The sequence below is a fragment of the Lepidochelys olivacea genome (genome assembly GCF_965140295.1).
Source record: "Lepidochelys olivacea isolate rLepOli2 genome assembly, chromosome: 11".
Taxonomy (NCBI): domain Eukaryota; kingdom Metazoa; phylum Chordata; order Testudines; family Cheloniidae; genus Lepidochelys; species Lepidochelys olivacea.
The window spans coordinates 9,597,173-9,619,031 of NC_140421.1; the positions used below are offsets into that span (position 1 = coordinate 9,597,173).

Here is a 21,859-nt window from a genome sequence, read left to right on the forward strand (position 1 = left end):
GTATATGGCATGGGGGAAGAGAATCTTTAATAGTCAGTAAAGAAGTAGGAATAGCTTTCCAGAACTAGAGGTATTAATCATACTACTGCTGGTGTAGCTGTAGTGAAGTACATTTTTATTTTTAAAACAGCAAGTAAAACATCACGATGGATTTTCTGTTTAAACATGTACTTATGCTTTGCACTTCTATAGCACCTTCTATCAGAGGATCTGAAAGTGCCTTACAACTATTAAGCCTCTCAACCACCTTGTGAACCAGAGATGTACTATTCCCCCCACCCCATTTTACAGCTGGACAGAATGAGGCAGAGTGGTTAAGTGACTTGCCAATGCCACCCAGGAAACCTGTGGTAGAGCCAGGAACTGAACACAGATCTAAGCCCCAGTCCTGCTATTATCAAAACCGCCCTCCCCTCCACCTCACCCCAGAGGTTTTAAGAATCAGAGTAATATTCCAAATATGCAAATATTCCCATTGTAAACCCAGTTTCAAGATTATTATATACAAAAACATATATACATAAAGGGTGACTGACAAACACAAATCAACTCTTGTGTGAGTGGCACAAATAAATGTGTATAAACTGAAAAGCTAGTCAGTGTTTATTAAAAAATAATGTAAATCCATTTAGATCTCTTTTGTGGAGCTGTATCACAACCCCAGGGGCTCAGTCCTGCTAGGAGTTGAGCTTCAGAGGTAAGGGTGACCAGCACTTCTCAGGATTGGTCCCCAACCTTGGAATTAACTAGCGAAAAGAGACTGTGTCAGACTCAGATGCCAGGGAGACATCTGTTGGTGAATTTTTTATTTGCCTGGAGCCCACGGGAATATCGAAGAGTGCAATCACTTGGGCAATCAACAGGCCAAATCCTGTTTGCCTTACTCACACTAACAGCTCCACTGAAGTGAATAAGACTTCTAAGGCGAGAAGAGTGAGACGAGGACCAATATTTACAACCTTGTAAATGGACGGATGGATGTTCCTTTTTTACATATGCAGCAGGGGAATTCTGCTTGGAAATTTAACAAGTCCCCGGAACCCAACAGAACAGGTTCAGGTTTCCAGCCATTAGCACCATCTGTTGTCATGACATCATAGGAAATGGCGCCTTTCTAGCCTGCATGCCCCAGAATGGTATTTATGGCACAAATTTTTCAGCCTACTGAAATAATTAGTAAATCATTAAATGCAGTACACTCATCAGCCGAGTGCTCTATAATACTCAGTCTCTGTAAGCTGAAGGACATTGCATTTTACATTTCTATAGCATCTGCTCTCCTGAAGGATCCTGAAGTGCTGTACATTTTATACACAAACAACACACTGGGATGGAGAGTGGCTGACAACCTTGGCACAGGACTCCAGAGCAATTCCCCACTTTCACAAAAAAGGCCACAGGATCATTATGGCCCACACAAAATAGACACGGGCTCATCTGAAGAATAGTCTCCTCTGAAGAGATCACAGGAGGAGGAAATGCTGCAAGTAGTAATTTTTCTATATAATGGCATCATTTCGCTCTCAGAACATCGTCCCATCCAAAAAGATTATTATTCAGTATTTAGACATGAGGGTGATAAGCACTCTAAAAATACCTAAGATAGAAAATGGTCAAATTATAGCCTTGCTCCTCTTTGGGACATTGGGAATGGAGGTTAGTGAGTGCACTGGCAAAGCAGAAGAGCAGGGACGATACAGGCAGGATGTCTTCGGGAGTGCTGGGTGGTGCACCCCATATGGTTCTCCTAAGATCTTCTTATAATTATATACCATAATCATGATCATGGTATCTATCAGTGAGCCTGCAGCATGCACTCCCCCAACAGCTGCTGCAACATACTGGCAGGTGCTCTGTCGGCAGGAGTCTTGCCTTGCCCCCAAACCGAATGGTGATGGCCTCTTGATGCCTTGGAGCACTTCTGGCTGTTAGCTGGCGCTCCCTCTGCACTGACAATACACTAATGTATTGTGTTTGTGGGTGTAATAACGCCCTGTGATTCTGCAAAGCACCCACACATGACAAAGGAGAAACTAGCCTTTCATTGGCAGGTACCACTGTGTGCATTGCGATGGACAATACAGACAGGAAGATAAGGTCTCTCTCTCTCCTGAGGATTTATAATCTAAATTCAGGGGCAACCAACAGGTGACCACATACAGACTAATACTATGCCTGCATAAACTATAAGGTGTTATGCACACATCGACCCCTTCCCCATAACTCTTTAGCCACTATAGAACTAATTAACATATACTAATTAGATAAGCACTTAAACCAGGGGTGGGCAAACTACAGCCCATGGGCCACATACGGCCAGCCAGCCAATTTAATCTGGCTCTCGAGCTCCCGCTGGGGAGCACGGTTTGGGGCTTGTCCTGCTCCCGTGCTCCCGCCAGGGAGTGGAGTCGGGGGCCGCTCTTTGCACACGTGCTGCGGCCTCGTGTTGATCCCGGAAGCAGCAGCATGTCCCCCCTCCAGCTCCTATGCTTAGGGTCAGCCAGTGGCCCCTGCCACAAGTGCCACCCCCGCAGCTCCCATTGGCCAGGAACTGCAGGCAATGGGAGCTCCAGGGGTGGTGCCTGCAGACGGGGCAGCACACAGAGCCTGGCCACGGCTCCGTGTAGGAGCCGGAGGGGAGACATGCCACTGCTTCCAGGAGCTGCTTGAGGTAAGTGCTGCCTGGAGCCTGCACTCCTGAGCCTCTCCCGCGCCCCAACCACCTGCCCAGCCTGGAGCCCCCTCCTGCAACCTGAACTCCTCGTTTCTGGCCCCACCCCAGAGCCCTCGCCCCCAGCCAGACCCCTCACCCCCTCTAGCACCCAAATCCCAATTTTGTGAGCATTAATGGCCCACCATACAATTTCCATATCCAGATGTAGCCCTTGGGGCAAAAGGTTTGCACACTCCTGACTTAAACCATAATAAAGTGCTAAAACTGTAAAATGTTTCATAAATTATCAACCATAAAATAAAACATTTTAACATTCCAAGCACAATTAAGATTAAAAACCCTGAAAGGGGGAGCAGGAAGTGATGGACTAAGGCCGACACCCAGTGGGATCAAGTTCCATACTCTAGGAGCCACCACAGCAAAAGATAGTCAACTGCTGAACTAAAGTGTGATCGGTGTGGCGTCAAGGAGTGTCTACCGCAGTCATAATGACTGGTATTTACACAGATGCACGTCTAAATTACAAACATGTAGATGTACACGTAAAAAAAGGTAAATTCATACACAGACACACACTTTTATTTCGTGGATTTTAAAACCACAGCCACACTAGGGCACCACACAAACAAACAACTGTGGCTCGAGACATTCTGCCTGCAAGAAAGCAGGGCTGGCAGGATGGCAATTACTACACTTTTTTAAAAGGATTCAGTGTGTGGTGCCCACAGCACTTGGTACCGCAGCTTGGTACTGCCGTGGCCACACCCTCTTAAGGGTGATTAGTGCCACCGGTTACATCAGCTCTGTTCTGCAGCTTATGGTCCAGGAGAGGAAGCATCAAGCTTTTGGTTGCCCCTGCACAGATACACAAGCACTTAGGGAGAACGGGCACCCTGCCCCTGGGGAACACTCATACATGAGCAGCCAGAATCCAGCCCTTAGTTTATATTCTTATTCTGTATGTCCACAGATCCCTAGGCCACACTTTCTGGCCTTTTTACCAAAGCTGAGGTTTGCACACTGCACCAGCACTTACTTGAACAGTCTGCATAGTTATGTTTAATAGCAGCCAGTGTTTGGGTAAGCATCTCCCTGGAGCCTGTGACAAATCTGTGACAGATCTATACCCCTGATCACCATCCATGTCACTAGGTGTGAATAGATAGCAGTGATAGCCTGTTCCGGGTCACATGACTCTTGTTATTCTTCCTTCGTAGCATTTGGGGGATAAGAAACACAGCAGTCAAATAATTATCATTTTGCATTTAAATTTCCTGACAGCTCTCTATAGTGAGCAATGAAACCATATTCAGTGCTTTGTCTCATTTTAATACTATCCCTGAAAGTACTGTGATCAGTAATACCTAGCTCTTACATAGCATATTTCATAATGAGGTCATGAAACCACTTTGGAGACTTAAGACTGATGGGGAAAAAAAAGTAACTAGAATAAAAAGTCAGTTAAATCCTACAAGTGATTTTACTAAAAAAAGTGGATTACCAAAAACAACAATGAATAATTACCTTTAACAACACTTCGCATTTGCATTGATGCACAAGGTGGATAAGCTTTATTATCTATGTTTTATAGATGGGGAACTGAGGCACAATGAGGTTAAATGACTAGCTCTAGATCACACAGCAAAGCCAGTGGCAGATCCAGTGATAGAACCTACACCTCCTAATTCCTAAATTCGAACCGACAAAATGCCCTATTCAGTACTATCAGTGCCACTTAAACAATGGCCCAAAGTCAGCTTTCAGTTACACTCAGTCAGCCTGCTAACTTCCAGGGGGGTTCCTGGGAGTAAATGAGGACAGAATTTGGCCCAACTTTATCAAGCCCTTGTAATCAGGAATTCCTTCTCAGCCCAGTTCTGTGGTTTTAAATGATTGTGGAAAGGTTTTATTCAAATGCTTAGTGATATGTTTGCTAAGTGTTTGAATACTTTAATGTGTGGTTTCCAGTTTGCCTGCATACTGTTGGTAAAGCAAGCTAGGGAAACCTGGCTTATATTTAACATGTGTATCAATTTATGTTGGTTTTGCGCTGCTGATGTGAAGCTAAAAGGCTCCATAACTAGGACCAATTCCTTGAGCCTTTCAAGGGCACCCCATCAAATGCTGCAATGTATGAGACCTACTCTTCAAAAATAAAAATAAAGTATAACGAATAATAAATAATAAAGTATAATAAAATATTGAAGAGCTGAGCTGATTCTGTTCTTCCTAAGCTTGTTTATTTTTTGATTCTTTAAGAACAAAAACTATGCTTATTTTTTTTTCCTGGCTAGCAAATGTATTCTTCAGACATAGCAAAGAAATCAAACATGCAAATATAAAGGAAACAGAAAGCAGACATGGCGGGGAGAAAGAATTTAGAGGGACAACGGAGACAAAAAAAAACCACAGTTGAAACATTCCTGCTCTGTCTTCCTAATGACCGTAGGTTATTAAATTATTATTATTTGTATTACAGTAGCACTTGGAGGCCTCAGCCAAGATCATGGCCCCCTTGTGCTAGGTGCTGTACACACACATAATAAGACAGTGTCTGTTCCAAAGATCTTACAACTTAAATAGGCAATGCAGACAAAGGGTGGTAGAAAAGAAGAATTACTATCCTCATGTTACAGATGGGGACAGGAGACAGAAATTAAGAGGGAGATTCTCCAACAGTAGGCAGGGCACTTGAGCAACCCCTCCCATCCACATCATGGAAAACCTTGCCCAAGGTCACACTAGAAGTCTTTGGAGGAGCTGGGAATTGAGCCCAGTTCTCTTGAATCCTAACCCAGTGCCTTAACCACAAGACTGCCTTCCCTCTCTGGTAAAAGAGAAAAGAAGTACCAACCACATGCGCCCCAACCAGGTCATTTAACATAATCGTCTCCTTCCCTTTGCTATCTCACCTCCATCTATGGTACTATGGACATTTTTGCCAGTCCCCCAGCATCCTTACCTGCTGGTCACTCCCCTATTCTCTGTGTCCCGATGAGTAAGACGCTGTGCCTCTGCTCCTTGCTGGCTCTATTGCATTCCAAGCCAGGGCTCTGAGGAGTGGTCCTGTGCTGGCTGTCAAGCATTGCTCTGGTTCCCAGAGAGACCCTTTGACACCAGGGTCAATTGTTCCAGCATTTTGCTGACCATCCTGCTTTCCCTCCACAGGCCCAGTGTGCAGTGCATGGCCCCTCCCACTCTTGGGCAAACAATTGCCCTTTACCTTTTACTTCTGGGGGAGAGTTACATGGGGGTGACATAGGCACCTTCCAGCCCATTCTGCAGTACATTTATTCTTAGAATAGGTGAATCAGACCCTGCTTGTTCTGCTTCCATTTTTGAACACACAGCCATCAACTGAGATGTTTTACTGGCAACAGCTTTTAGCTATCCTACCAAACAGCTAGTGAAATCTGTAGAGAAAGCCAATAGCAACAGCCATTTGCAAATTGGATACAATTAACTTAGGCTTAAATAAAGACTGGGAATGGCTAAGTCATTATGCAAGGTAACCTATTTCCCCTTGTTTTTTCCTACCCCCTCCCCCAGACGTTCTTGTTAAACCCTGGATTTTTTGTGCTGGAAATGGCCCACCTTGATTATCATACACATCGTAAGGAGAGTGGTCACTTTAGATAAGCTATTACCAGCAGGAGAGTGGGGTGGGAGGAGGTATTTTTTCATGCTTTGTGTGTATATAAAAAGATCTTCTACACTTTCCGCAGTATGCATCTGATGAAGTGAGCTGTAGCTCACGAAAGCTTATGCTCAAATAAATTGGTTAGTCTCTAAGGTGCCACAAGTACTCCTTTTCTTTTTGCGAATACAGACTAACACGGCTGTTACTCTGAAACCTGTCAAAATAGCAACAGAGCAAGTCAGTGCTCAGAGACCAAATCCTGCAGTCCTTACTCAGGCAAATCTTCCACTGAGTCCAGTGAGGCAAAACTCTCTTTGACCTTTCCAGAATTATACACACTGGTGTGAACCTCTATGGAAGAATAGGCAACTAGCAGAGTTAAGTTAGTAATTGAGACTGAGTAAAGGAACAACCGAGGAGACATTAAATCAGAGTGCTATTGGGAAAAACAACAAGACTTCAAAGAAGAGAAATTAGAGGGGAGAAAATCAATGTCAAAGCATTTGCCATATGGAGCCACTAATTACATGGATAAGAAGTACTGTAATAATAGAGCAAGCAGGATCAATAGGAAGCAAGAGCTGGAAAATGTGGAATAAAAGACCAGTAAAATCTTAGTGCCTGGCCTAAATGGGGGTCCAGAATTTGGGGGAGGGCAATGGAAATTAAAAATAATGTATCATAATGGAACAAATTTGTCTCCAACTTGAAGGCATGGAAATGAGACTTTTGAGGGCTGTGAGAGAGGTGATACTGCAGCACCCCATGTGAATGATGCCATCAGGAGACCAAGGCCTGTGGTATCAGAGAGAAGCTGCAAGAGAGGAGGCCGAGATGATATAGGCACGTAAGGAAGATGGATGAAAGGAATCCTATTAGGGAGGCGTTTGAGACTAACGTGCACTGACAGACAACAAGAGGACGGCCAAGAAAACAGCAGACAGAGCGTGTACAGGAGGGCAGAGTGGATATGGAGCAAGCGTTGGACCAGCAAGCTGTGTTGAGTGTTCTGAGCCTCATAAGTCATTTGAGATAATTACAAGAGTACTAAGGGTCCAGCAATCCACAAGCCAGGGTCTGACCAGGGAACCCAAGGCAGGTATGTAGGATCCTAATGAAAGCAGCCACTCTAGTCTGCTCAACATTGCCACCCTGTTGGGGATGGTCCCCACTACCTGGTAGTTCTGACAGACTACTCCTGTTCCAGCCTGTTCCTGCCCCTGCTCCAGCCATGGCTGGTCGCCTGACTGTCCTGACACCAGCCTAGAAAAGACTGATCTGATGACCCAACTCCGAGGTGCTGAAGTCTGTCATCTTAAACCAGGGATGAATTTGGCTCATTTCAGCCACAACTTCCACGGGGTAAGTGAGATCAGTAGAATTTCACCTGAGAGTCTGCAAGATTTGGTCCAGTTTTGTTATTCCCAACCTTCATTTAAAGCAAATTAGTTATGAACAACTCACACCCTATTTAAACTCAAATTTATTCAGATTCAAATTAAAATGGTGCATTTTAGTTTCCTGCGTAATACAAAGGCATGCGCTTTGCCACTATGCTCTTGGGTGAGCAGGAGTCAATGTGAGAAAATAAAAGGGAAGAGCAGTTAAAAGTTAACAATGCACATCAATTCATTAATAAAAATGAACTATTATCTGAAAAGTATGAGATGCTGCCTCTCCCCTAAGCAAATCTGACTTGCACAGCCATCTTGTATGCCTCAGATAACCCCAGAGGACACCCCCCATGGTAATTCAGCTGTAATACTTGTGTAATACATTTTCCACAATACATAGGTTTGTACATCTTACATGCAAGCCATTTCCTTTAATGCATGTTCACAGAGGCTGCTTCTTTCTTGAGCCAAGAGTTGTAAAGCGTGCGGTCTGCATTCAGACTAACAGTTATCTGGAAGACCCACGCCTTGTTTTATCCTTGAGAAAATTCATGCTTTAAGCAGTGTTTGTCAAAGTACAAGCAGATGCCATGACAATGACATGGGTTTCTGCTTTGATAAACATGGGGCAGATACCCAAGAAAGTGTAAAAATAAAGATGCATGTTAACAAGCGAAATGCTTTGATGGACAGGGCTAGAGCCTAATCTTGCTCCCATTGGAGGCAATGAGAAAACTCCCATTTCACTTCAAAGGAGCATAATCTAGCCCAGTATTCATATTCAATGTCATTCATAATTACAGAGATTCTTATCTGACATCATGGGATCTATAGACTTCCCATTCTCAGTGGAATCTTTACTACAAGTGCCAAGTAGCTCCAGCTCCAAAGCATCAGCCTCCCCTACACACAGTCCTATTCCCTGACTAGTTATTGTTCTAAGTGCAAAGAGCTTCTTTTACTGATGTCTGCACATCTCCAGCCAAGCAGACCCATAATATGCTCTAGATGTAACAGGCAGACATCAATTTCAGCACCAGGTAGTTCGCTTGTACAAGTAAATGGCATTTGATTCTTTATTCTCTAGAACAGGCGTTACTTGGTGTGAGAAGTACAAGAATGGCTACAATAAACATTATGCCAGAGAAAATGATTTAAAATGTCTGATCATCACATTGGAAAGAAATACCTTGACCCCTTATTATCCACAAGTCCAAATCCCTGCACAATCTGTCTACGACTTGAAACTCAGGGCCGGTCTACACTTGAAATGCCGCATTGGCGCAGCTGCACCCATGCACTTGCGCTGCTGTAGTGCTTAAGTGAAGACACTCATACGCCAACGGAAGAAGCTCTCCCATCGACACAGTACTGTCTACACAGGCGGTAATGTTGGTATAATTATGACTCTCCAGGGTGAGGAATTCTCACGTAAGCTTCAGTGGGCATTCTGCAGGTTTGCAACTTGCACATAAATATGTTAATACATAGCATAACAGAAAAACAGCCATAGCTACTGTCAGCTCATCTCAATGATCAATTATACCATAACCCAGACTGCTGGCCAAATACGTAATGTGCGTGACAGAGACACTAGAGTTGCAAAATGAAGCCAGATTAGGAAAACGAAGCCAACGGTTTATCTACAGAACAAGTAAAGCCCAAGCAACAGCACTGTAAGCTTCCCTCAGACCTGGAAGCAAAGGAGACAGTTTGTTCTCCATGCTCTGAATCTTTGGCCTTTTGGCTGGGTAGTTTTCTAAATAAAAATCCTAATTCTACAGCTTCTGTGTTCCAGTGATACGGTTCTCTTTGTCCTCAACTATCATTTCATATGACTAAAAAGCTGTCCACTGGGGGGAGCTCCTTTTAATTTTAACTTGAGCAAAATGATGAGGAAATAAAATCAAAATCTAGTGGATTCCTAATGCAATAATTTCACAATTTCTAGGGATAAAATCAGGGCACATGGCCAACAATTTGCAAAAACAAAAATCCCCAAGAATTTATTGTGCAAGAGTCTAATTAGAAATTAGAATTTGGAACAGAGACTAATGTTATTGTGTATTTTAATCCTAACAGATGTTTCTTGAGAAAGGTGATTCAGTGAATTACATACAGACTTTAAAATAGTTAAGCTGGTTCAGAACTTCAAGAAATGTTTTTGGTAATTTCAATAATATGGAAAGATTGCCCTTGCTACAGTGTAATGGCTCCCCAACTCGTGAGAAAGCCTCACTTGTACATATAGGTGCTATTCCTGGGGGATGCTGTGCCAATAAATTAAAGATTCTACGTCAAAAAATTAAAAATTCTGCAAAATTCTGCATATTTAATTTGTCAAAATAACACAATACAATCACGCTGGTTTCAATTATTTTGGTAATTTATTTCAAAATACCTGTCAGCAACTATGTACAGACAACAAAAAAGATTCAGGAAATGTTTTTTGACAAATAGATTCCTTACTAGGCATATTAATACAGAACTTTGAGTAATAATTCATTTAAACAACAAAACATAAACATATTTTCTGCACCTCTCAGAAACAGTGAAAAGGCTTGGGGGAGTCAGGGGTAACGGAGGAGCTGAGGAAGAGAGAAGTCATTGCTGGGAAGGAGCCTGGCTATGAACGTGGAGGGCTGTTGGGTGTGAGTGGGAGAATCATGGAGCAGGTCCTCAAAGAATCATGGAAAAATCATGGAGCAGGTCCTCAAAGAATCAATCCTGAAGCACTTGCATGAGAGGAAAGTGATCAGGAACAGCCAGCATGGATTCACCAAGGGAAGGTCATGCCTGACTAATCTAATCGCCTTTTATGATGAGATTACTGGTTCTGTGGATGAAGGGAAAGCAGTGGATGTATTGTTTCTTGACTTTAGCAAAGCTTTTGACACGGTCTCCCACAGTATTCTTGTCAGCAAGTTAAGGAAGTATGGGCTGGATGAAGGCACTATAAGGTGGATAGAAAGCTGGCTAGATTGTCGGGCTCAACGGGTAGTGATCAATGGCTCCATGTCTAGTTGGCAGCCGGTGTCAAGTGGAGTGCCCCAGGGGTCGGTCCTGGGGCCGGTTTTGTTCAATATCTTCATAAATGATCTGGAGGATGGTGTAGATTGCACTCTCAGCAAATTTGCGGATGATACTAAACTAGCAGGAGTGGTAGATACGCTGGAGGGGAGGGATAGGATACAGAAGGACCTAGACCAATTGGAAAATTGGACCAAAAGAAATCTGATGAGGTTCAATAAGGATAAGTGCAGCGTCCTGCACTTAGGACGGAAGAATCCAATGCACCGCTACAGACTAGGGACCGAATGGCTAGGCAGCAGTTCTGCGGAAAAGGACCTAGGGGTGACAGTGGATTAGAAGCTGGATATGAGTCAGCAGTGTGCCCTTGTTGCCAAGAAGGCCAATGGCATTTTGGGATGTATAAGTAGGGGTATAGCGAGCAGATCGAGGGACGTGATCGTTCCTCTCTATTCGACATTGGTGAGGCCTCATCTGGAGTACTGTGTCCAGTTTTGGGCCCCACACTACAAGAAGGATGTGGATAAATTGGAAAGAGTCCAGCGAAGGGCAACAAAAATGATTAGGGGTCTAGAACACATGACTTATGAGGAGAGGCTGAGGGAGCTGGGATTGTTTAGTCTGCAGAAGAGAAGAATGAGGGGGGATTTGATAGCTGCTTTCAACTACCTGAAAGGGGGTTCCAAAGAGGATGGCTCTAGACTGTTCTCAATGGTAGCAGATGACAGAACGAGGAGTAATGGTCTCAAGTTGCAGGGGGGGAGGTTTAGATTGGATATTAGGAAAAACTTTTTCACTATGAGGGTGGTGAAACACTGGAATGCGTTACCTAGGGAGGTGGTAGAATCTCCTTCCTTAGAGGTTTTTAAGGTCAGGCTTGACAAAGCCCTGGCTGGGATGATTTAACTGGGAATTGGTCCGCTTCGAGCAGGGGGTTGGACTAGATGACCTTCTGGGGTCCCTTCCAACCCTCATATTCTATGATTCTAAGTATGGAATAGGGGTTTTGTTTTGCACAGTGAGGGACTGTTAGGGAGCCTCCACCATGCATACCCTGGCTGACCCCTACTCTCTCTCATGCAGTCAGGCACATCTACCCCTGTCCCCTGCACCCCCTCCCCCCATCCCCATATGTCCCTGAACTCCAACTTAGCCACCCCCCTCCTCCCAGAGCCCTGTACCCCCACTCAGTCATCCCCCTCCCCTCATCTGGCCCTGCACCCTTCCCCTGTCCCGATGTGGCCCTACACCCCCACTCAGCCACCCCTCTTCTCCTATGCGGCTCTGCACCCCCTGCCCCTGTGTGTCCCTGCACTCCCACTCATCCCCCACCCCAGTCTGTCCTCCCCACTAGCCCTTCTGAACCCCACTCTGTGACCCCCTAGCAGCCACATGTGCCCCACACTGTCCGTTTCCCCATATCCTGTGCCTCCTGGCCTGGCCCCCCGGGAGTAGTTTTTAAAGACACTCAGCATCTCACAAGGTCAAGCTCTATGAACTCCAGAGATGCCAATGATTTGCTTCCCAGAGAAGAAAGAAGGAATTAAGGGACAGAGTGGTGGGGAAATGGCAAAAAGAAGTTGTAATATTTGATTTTCTATGTGCTTAGACTGAGAGCATCCCTGGGGTTAGAAGAGTGTCTTACACATCTCTGCAAGAAGAGAACTGCCCAGCTTTGCTTTCAAATTCTAATACTTTAAAGCCGTGGTTCTCAATCTTTTTGGGCTCTGGACCCATTTGTAAATGTTTATGGCCTGTCACAACCCAGTAAATAATCTGGGGGTGGAGGCCCTGGGGCAGAGCCCCAACTAGGCATTTTAGCACCCTCGGCAAGCAAGCATATTTGTGTTCCCTTCCAGAGGTGACACGAGGAGGAGAGGCATGTGGGGTCATGTGCCTCCCCCCAGATATTTTGGTTGCACCACCACCCCCAACTCAGACAGGCTGGGTGGCCCGGTGAAGTCAGTTGGGGGGGGGGGGGGAAGAGGAAGGTGGCGCTCCCTCTCCAAGCCCCACTCCACTGAGCCACCCTCCCAGCTTTGTACCCTGGGTGGCTGCTAAACTCACCCCACCCTGGTTACACCCTGCCCTGGGGTTGTTTCAGTTGGATCCTCCCTCGGGGGGGCGGGTTGGGTCCTGCCCAGCACTCACCCCACAATGGCAGCTCCTGTGCTGTGGGGCTGGCTGGGCTTGGATCTCCACTCCGGGTACTGCGACCTCCAGCATTGCAGCACCGTTCAGATTTGGCCTCACCGCCAGCCAAGCGGAACAGGAGCCACAAGAGCTGCCACGTGACCCTTTGAAACATTCTAGTGACCCAATTATGGGTCCCGAGCCACGGGTTGAGAAACCCTGCTTTAAAGTATGTATGTAAAGAGACTTTCCAGAACAGGACTGCTCTCCTCTATGTGGGAAAAAGGTGGATATGGGGAATTTAGATGAAGGTAAACTGCCGTGGTTTACTTTAAAAAATATTTATTTAATTTAGTATAATCTAAGTGGAAAGGAGAAACGAGATTTTTCCTTGTTTATCCTTGTACGTTACTCATTTGATAGTACTGTGTTAAGCAAATGTATGTGAATGTGATCCCAAGAACAGCCTGGTTATTATTTATTATATTTGGAGTAGAGTGGTGCTTAGAGTCCCCAGCAAAAATCAGGGCCCATTGAGGTAGGTGCTGAACATTCAAGGAGTGAAAGACAGTCCCCTGCTTAGAGGAATTTACAGTCTCAATATTTGCAGGATTTATCTGAATGCTTCGGTCCAAAACCTGCAACTTATCCAGGTGTACTGACCCATTAGGACTCCCTGTGGGCCGTGAAGATATGACAGAAAGATCAGGGCCCGAGTGTCCAGATAAATTGTGCCTTCACCCAAGCATGGCATGTGCTGGGATAGCACAGCCTGCAACTCTGCATGCTCACACACAGGCTTTTTGTTTTATGGGTGAGTAAAATATGCATGATTTGTATTATGGCAGTGCATCAGAGCCCCAGCAATGGACCAGACCCCACCCTGCATTCATTTTTACCGATAGTCAGGGTGAATAAATATCATGCCCGGCCTGGTACGTTTCAATGACCCTTTTGTTAGGGAGGGATACTGTTCATTAGCATCTGTGATAAATCAGAGTTCTCACAATCTCCATAACTATCGCTGACACTTTCTGCACCATATCTAGGTATGGAACTGCCATGGAGGAGTGTGAAACTGGAGCCAGGGACAAGTTCAAAATTAGCAAATTGATATTAGCAGCTGTTTCCAAGCATTGCTCAGACTAAACATTTGAAGCTTAAATCATAGTTTAGGAACTTGGAAAAACTGCCACTTTTATAAAACTCCTGAACAATTCTACAGTCTGATGCATCCCACTGAAAGCCTGCAACAAGAGACAAAGTAAGATGGGGTCTTGGAGGACATACAACGAAACAAAGATTACGGGCTTCAATGGAGATGGAAACTAGGATACAGTTTTTTAATTTTAGATCCAGCTTTATAGTAGAAAGGTGTGAATTGTGGGAGCTTGGAAAGATAGATCAGCAACAGCTTGTTTAACGTCTCCCATCACAATAATAAAACCTCAGCAGATTTGATCACAGAGGGATCTGCAGAAACCTTCTGAAACTCAGAGGTTTTTAGGCTGCTGACATTTGTCTCCCGACTGTTTAACAACAAGTAATGCGAAACGCTCAGTGTCTAATTCATAAGAATGCTGGTTTTATTCCATCATCAAAGTCCATTACTAAAAAAGGAACAGAGAGAATGCGAGCTTGCAGTTATTGTTCCAAAACCCAAAACAAAAGGGATCAGGTTTTGTGGGGAAATAATCAGAAAATAATAAATTCTAAAACAACATTTAAAAAACTGCAGTTTCTATATAAATCTCAGGCTTATAGGATTCTTTCTATCAATCAGAATAGGACTTCGGACATCAAAGGTCAAATTCTGCCGTCAGGACACAGATACAATTTTAGTGGTTCTAGAAATAGGTATCGGACACCGGATTTGACTCATTTGTCCAAAACTGTGTTCTGATTGGCCTGCTGGGTGTTTTGCTGGTTTCTTTTTGTGATCAGAGGGTTAAATCCTGTGTAACCGAAACTGCCATAGAAGTTGATAGAAGATTACTATTGTTTATTATTTGTATTACTGTTGTCAAGTTTCCTCCCCCACTCTGAACTCTAGGGTACAGATGTGGGGACCTGCATGAAAAACCTCCTAAGCTTATCTTTACCAGCTTAGGTCAAAACTTCCCCAAGGTACAAAACATTCCACCCTTTGTCCTTGGATTGGCCGCTACCACCACCAAACTAATACTGGTTACTGGGGAAGAGCTGTTTGGACGCATCTTTCCCCCCAAAATACTTCCCAAAACCTTGCATCCCGCTTCCTGGACAAGGTTTGGTAAAAAGCCTCACCAATTTGCCTAGGTGACTACAGACCCAGACCCTTGCATCTTAAGAACAATGAACAATCCTCCCAACACTTGCACCCCCCCTTTCCTGGGAAATGTTGGATAAAAAGCCTCACCAATTTGCATAGGTGACCACAGACCCAAACCCTTGGATCTGAGAACAATGAAAAAGCATTCAGTTTTCTTACAAGAAGACTTTTAATAAAAATAGAAGTAAATAAAAATAAAGAAATCCCCCCTGTAAAATCAGGATGGTAGATATCTTACAGGGTAATTAGATTCAAAAACATAGAGAACCCCTCTAGGCAAAACCTTAAGTTACAAAAAAGATACACAGACAGAAATAGTTATTCTATTCAGCACAATTCTTTTCTCAGCCATTTAAAGAAATCATAATCTAACACATACCTAGCTAGATTACTTACTAAAAGTTCTAAGACTCCATTCCTGGTCTATCCCCGGCAGAAACCAGCATAAGACAGACACACAGACCCTTTGTTTCTCTCCCTCCTCCCAGCTTTTGAAAGTATCTTGTCTCCTCATTGGTCATTTTGGTCAGGTGCCAGTGAGGTTACCTTTAGCTTCTTAACCCTTTACAGGTGAGAGGAGCTTTCCCCTGGCCAGGAGAGATTTCAAAGGGGTTTACCCTTCCCTTTATATTTATGACAACTGTGGTACCTCGAAGCTCAAGTCAAGGATCAGGGCCCCATTTTGCTAGTTGCTGTACATATATATAATGCAAAGATGGTTGTTGCACCAAAGAGTTTACAGCTTAAGGCCCTGATCCTGCAAAGACGTAAGTACATGCTTAAGTTTACATATAGCGACTAGTCCCGTTGAAGCAAGACTATTCATAATCTATGAAGTCTTTGCAGGCTCAGGGCTTATGTACTGGTATATGACAATGGGTGGATGGAGCAAACAGACAGTGGGAGTGCAAGGTAGCAGCAGGATGATTGTGATTAGCATAATAAGCAGCGGTCACAGTGCACCGGCTCCCCAGATATTGCCAACTATATTTTAGAAACACAGGTTACCACATGGCCAGCTAATGCATCTTCTCATGGTTTTGCCTGCATCTTCACAAGGATTTAGAGAGCTTGTCATTCACAGTAAGCTAACTCAACTGAGCTAACACACTCTATTTGAGCATCAAGACAGGGACTCAGAGATTTGTTGCCCCCCTCCCTCCCAGGGGCTGCAGAGACGGGCCAGGAGCCAGCCACTTCTGGGAGGCCATGGGGCCACGACAGGCAGGCAGCCTGCCAGAGCCCCACAGCTCTGCCATCCAGGAGCTGCCTGTGGTAAGCGCCTCCTGGCCGGAGCCTGAACCTGGGACCTCCTCCTGCCCCCAAACTCCCTCCCAGAGCACACACTCCTCACCTACACCCCAACACTGCCTCAGCCCAGAGCCCCCTCCTGCCCCCAAACTCCCTCCCACAGCCAACACCCCTCACTCCTGCACCCCAACCACCTGCCACACATTCAGCAAATGCACACCCCACAGTTGAGAATGTTACACTGATTTGTGACAATCCCTAAGGGATTTTGGATCTATAAACCACAAATGACACTAATAAAAAGTAAAATTAATGAAATGTCCAATGGATTGTATGAGATTAGGTGCAGTGTGACCATATGACCTCTGCACCCAAACTCCCTCCCAGAGCTTGCACCCCTCACTCCTGCACCCTAACCCCCTGCCCTAGGCTTAGCCCGGAGCCCCCTCCCACACTCCGAACCCCTCGGCCCCAGCCCAGAGCCTGCACCCCCTGCCATACCCCAACTCCCTGCCCCAGCTCCATGAAAGTGGGGGAGAGAAAGCGACGGAGGGAGTGGGGAATAGAGTGAGTGTAACGACGCAGGACTGTTCTTAATGTTTTCTCTGAATATTTTGGGGGTGCCTCAGTTTCCCCTATGCAGTTCTTAAGTATCTAGGTGGTGGGATAAGGGTGTATGATCATTGCAGAGCCCTAGCAGGCAGGTGTGTGCAGGGGTCTGGTCACAGAGAATGGCCAACACCCTGTTTCCTGGCAACTGATGGCCTGGCCCTTCCCCCCTGCAAGGTGAGAGCTAAAGGGTTGAAGACAAAGAGATCAGGTGACCTCCTGGCCAGGGAAAGGGACAAAGCCCAGAGGGGGAGGGCTGGAGGGGGAGTCAGTTTTGGGGCTGGCTGGGGACATGGGGTGAAGTGCAGACGTGGTTGTCTGGCTCACTGCCCCCCCAAAATGGACTCAGCTGAGGGGTCCTGTTCTCTGCACCTTCAAGCTCTGTTTTAGACCATGTTCCTGTCGTCTAATAAACCTTCTGTTTTACTGGCTGGCTGAGTCACGTCTGACTGCGGAGTTGGGGTGCAGGACCCCACCTGGGCGGACTCGCTGTAGGAAGTGCATGGAGGGGCAGAGGATTTCAGACCTAGGAAGGTGGAAGTTGTGTGAGCTGTGTGTCCTGAAGACAGTCTGCTCACAGAAAGGAGACTTCCCCAGAGTCCTGCCTGGCTTCGTAGGGAGCAGTTCCAGAGCACTGCCCGGGGACTCCGTGACAGTGAGTGGGCAGGGCTTCAGGGAAGGGAAGGGGCCTCGGGGAAGACAGGGGTAAATCCTGGGTTCATCTTAAATTCAAAAAGTGATCTTGTGCGTAAAAAAGGTTGGAGACCACTGGTGTAGACACTACCTATGCCAACAGAAGGGGTTCTCCCATTGGCATAGGTAAGCCACCTCCCCAAGATGCAGTAGCTAGGTCGATGGAAGAATTTTATCTAGCCCTGTCTACATGGGGACTTGGATTGGATAACACCGCTCAGGGGTGTGGATGTTTCCCACCCCTGACCAACGCAGTTAAACCAACCTAATTTTCTAATGTAGACCAGCTCTCAGTCTCAGAATTATTTAGACTGGAAAAAGGAACCCTCTAGGGCATCATCATCAGTTTTTTGCCTCTTGGCACTGTGGAAGGATTGATTTATAATACTCCTAAATAATCCCTAGCTGAATGGGGTGTGTATTAGCTTGGAACGTATCTATTGATATACTCTTGTTTAAATTCAACACAAAACATGGACCACTGCTGGAGTACACAATGGAATCTTTCTGTCGGCACAGAAGGTTCAGTAAGCAAGTTGTCTGTGCTGGAAGGAAAAGGCCCACAGAGGAATCATACTATACAAATCTGTTAGAGCAAAGGAATGAAGAACTTAAAACGTTTAAATTTCTACCCCAAAAAAGGTGGCATCAATGTATGGAAACACTCTCAGATCTGTCTGATTCTCACTCTTGCAAGCACAACACTTTGACACCACATCATCTGGTGACCGTTAGCATCCATCCGTGGCTGCTTTCATTTTGAAAAGAAAAGCATCAGCAAACAGAAAAATTAACATGAGAGACACGAAGCAACAGAGAGAACTATGTTCAGACGTGCCTTCAGCTTCACCCTACATAGTTTGCTAATAAAAATACATGAACCTCGCCTGCTATCAAACTTGTGAATCTCAACGCCATTTTCGCACAGCGGCGTTAATGAGAAACCACTGCTCCCAATATAATGAAGAGTCTTATATTGTGCTGTTTGACTCATCCCATTTCATCTGAACATGCCTATTTGATGGAAAGTAAAAGTGTGTTTGTACTGCTGCTTTTTATCACTACTTTACAGACTATTTAGTCTCTAAAAAAATAGTTACAAATGCCAAAATAAAAAAAATAAAAAGATGTTCTGATATAAAAGAGCAATAAAAATGTGCACACCAAGTCACAAAACCCAAGATGTGGAAATCAATTCTGTGATTTTTTTTTCTGCCATAACCTTGTTCCAAATGCAAGTTCAGTGCTCTCACATTATTCAAGGGCAAAAATAAGGTATTGCCCCGTTTCCATATACACCTTTGAACTCTCTGTAGTAGCTCTTATTTCTCTAGTCATGCTATGTTAAAGAATATTTTGGGTTTGTTCGGTTGATTTTTGTAATAGATCTTTTGTTGAAAACCCACAGATGTTTGATAAGTAATTAACAGGACCTGTTAAACAGCATGGAGAGAGAGCTCCTAGAAAAACAGAGCAATAGAAAATGTCAGTCAGGAAGATCCAGTTCTTTCTCTCTCCGTTTTATATTTCCTTTCAATTTCAAAAGCAAGAATCTATTTGTTATTATTATTTTTATTGGCATTACAGTAGTTCCTAGAAGCCACATCAGAAATCAGGAACCCTTTGTGCTTGGTGCTGTGACAAACACATAGTAAGAAACAATCCTAGCTTAAGAATTTACCATCTAAATAAGCAAGACAAAGTTCTCCACCATTTTACAGGTGGAGAAGTAAGGCAAAAAGAGACAAGGGACGTGATCCAAATCCCACTGAAGTCAATGGAAAGTCTCCCATGGACTCCACTGACCTCTGAATTGGGTCCCAAATGACATGCCGAAAGTCTAGGGTTGCCAACTGTCTAATCACGCAAACCCAAAGACCCTTGCCCTGCGGCCACACCACTGTCCCACCCCTGCTCAGTCCATCCCCCCTCCCTCCATCGCTCGCTCTCCCCCACCCTCACTCACTTTCACTGGGCTGGGATGTGGGAGAGGGTGTGGGGTCAAGCTCTGGAAGGGAGTTTGGGTGCAGGCTCTAGGCTGGGGAAGGGGGTTGTGGTGCAAGAGGGGGCCAGGTGGTTGGCACACATCTCAGGTGGCTCCCGAAAGCAACCAGCACATTCCCTTTGGCAGTGGCTCCTAGGCAGAGGGGGAGGGGGGGTCTCCACGCGCCACTGCCCGCAGGCACCGCCCCCGCAGCTCCCATTGGCTGCAATTGCTGGCCAATGGAAGCTGCACAGTCGGCACTCAGGACGAGGGGCCACAGGGATGGTGCTGGCCGCTTCCAGGAGCGGCATGGAGTCGAGGCAGGTAAGGGAACCTGCCTTAGCTCCACTGCCACACTGGACTGTTAGCGCCCAAAATCTCCTGGTTTGGCTGAAGTAGTCTCTGGGAGATAGTGTGTGATTCCAGGAGACTCCCGGCAAAAGCGGTATGGTTGGCAACTCTACCAAGGTTGCACCGGAAGAATGTGACAGAGCTGGGAAAGGAACCCAGATTTCCTGAGTTATACAAGAAATATGTAATTTTTCTTCAATAAAGAACTGGAGCTGACAGAGAAGCTGGTGAAAAAGCTCACCACCCAAGAACAAAGGTGCAGAAAGAGAACCAATGAAGTATGTTGAAGGGATAGTGTCAAGACAGACAGGCCCAAAATACAACCTTCACCACTATTTTGTGGCAGCCTGTTCTTCAGGCAAATGGAACTACCAGTATCAGCCTTGCAGCACTTCCCCATATCTCTTGATCTTGCAACTTTAATTTTACTATTTTAATCACAGAGAGCAGCCTGTGATTAGCAGAAGAGAGACACTTAGCTTAATCATTGATTCCTTACTCATAAGTATGCAGATTTGCAGCCTCTTATTAACATTGGTGATGAGATCCTGCTGCATGGTAAAACTGGAATAAAGTCATTTAATCTGCTTTTACAACAATGTAAAAGAGGCAGATGGTATATATTTATGACAAAGACTGACGTTATTGCTGTTGCCTACTTATATGTTGTGGAAGTGCTATACTGACAGCAAGTTGTGGGTGGGTGAGGTCACTTTCCTTATTATACCTTTAACATTTTGTACAACGACTACCATGAGTAAGTGCATCACCTTGTCAATGGTGGAATGTAACTTCCTCAGAAACATAGCTATGGAAATTTTTCTGGCAAAAATCTGATAATGGACCTGGTGACCTCAGCTGACTTTCATATCTCCCCATTAGAGGTATCATACCCCACAGGATTAGTTCATAGAAGAAATATAATCTTTATTAACTGTTTGTCCGAATATCAAAGTAAAGGCACTTGAACTGCTAAAATTTGATAAAAAACTAATAACTTTTTGGTGAAGGTCAAACTTCTAATTTGGAATTTTCTGTATCCAGTGGTCCATTAGGACTAGATATAGCAAATGTCAAGATTCTAGCACCAGGAGAAAATGACGATTTCGCTGTGTCAGTCCTTTTCTAGCATCTATATGTTGTTCCAGGAAAACCTTTTTTTTTTTTTTTTTTTTTAAAGTTCTTCTAATAGAGCAGAGACTATCAACCTTCCAAACAAGGGAAGTAATATTGCTAAAATCCCATTTTATCACAGGACTTGATGGCTTGACGGTATCAGAACATGAGGTAATTTAGGAGTAAAAGATGTTATCAAACCCTACCTAAAGCTCTTAGCATCTGATGTTTGATGATGTACGTGAAATGTGTTTGCTGGACAAGTGTCTCCATCTCGGCATTCTCAGAGGAAGGACCGAGTGCATCTCCTCCCATCCCTAGAGGTGGCCTCTCCAGCTCAGGTTTGTTCTGTTGACATGCAGAGGACGTTTTCCCCCTGGCAACCTCAAACCAGAACCTTTCACCAGCCCTAAATTCACATAATTTTAAAAAAAAAAAAATCCCATTTTGGCTAATGAACAGCTGAACAACAAACCCAGTGCTCTACACTGAATTATCTACAATGCTCCAACCTCCAGCACAGGATTCTCACACATTCCAATATCCAGCCTGATCAAACACTGCCTGTCAGAACAGATGGCATCATGTGCAGTCCTGCCAATACCTGAGTCCTATGAACAGAAAATATCGGGGAATATGGGCACACCACATATTCCATAGCAACACACTGGCC

At 44.9% G+C, this 21,859-nt stretch overlaps 1 protein-coding gene across 1 annotated transcript in view; it reads right to left on the minus strand.

Annotated features, from left to right (window-relative positions):
- Positions 1-21,859, minus strand: part of CLASP1 (cytoplasmic linker associated protein 1) — a 266,679-nt gene that overhangs the window by 144,816 nt on the left and 100,004 nt on the right. The window lies entirely within an intron of this gene.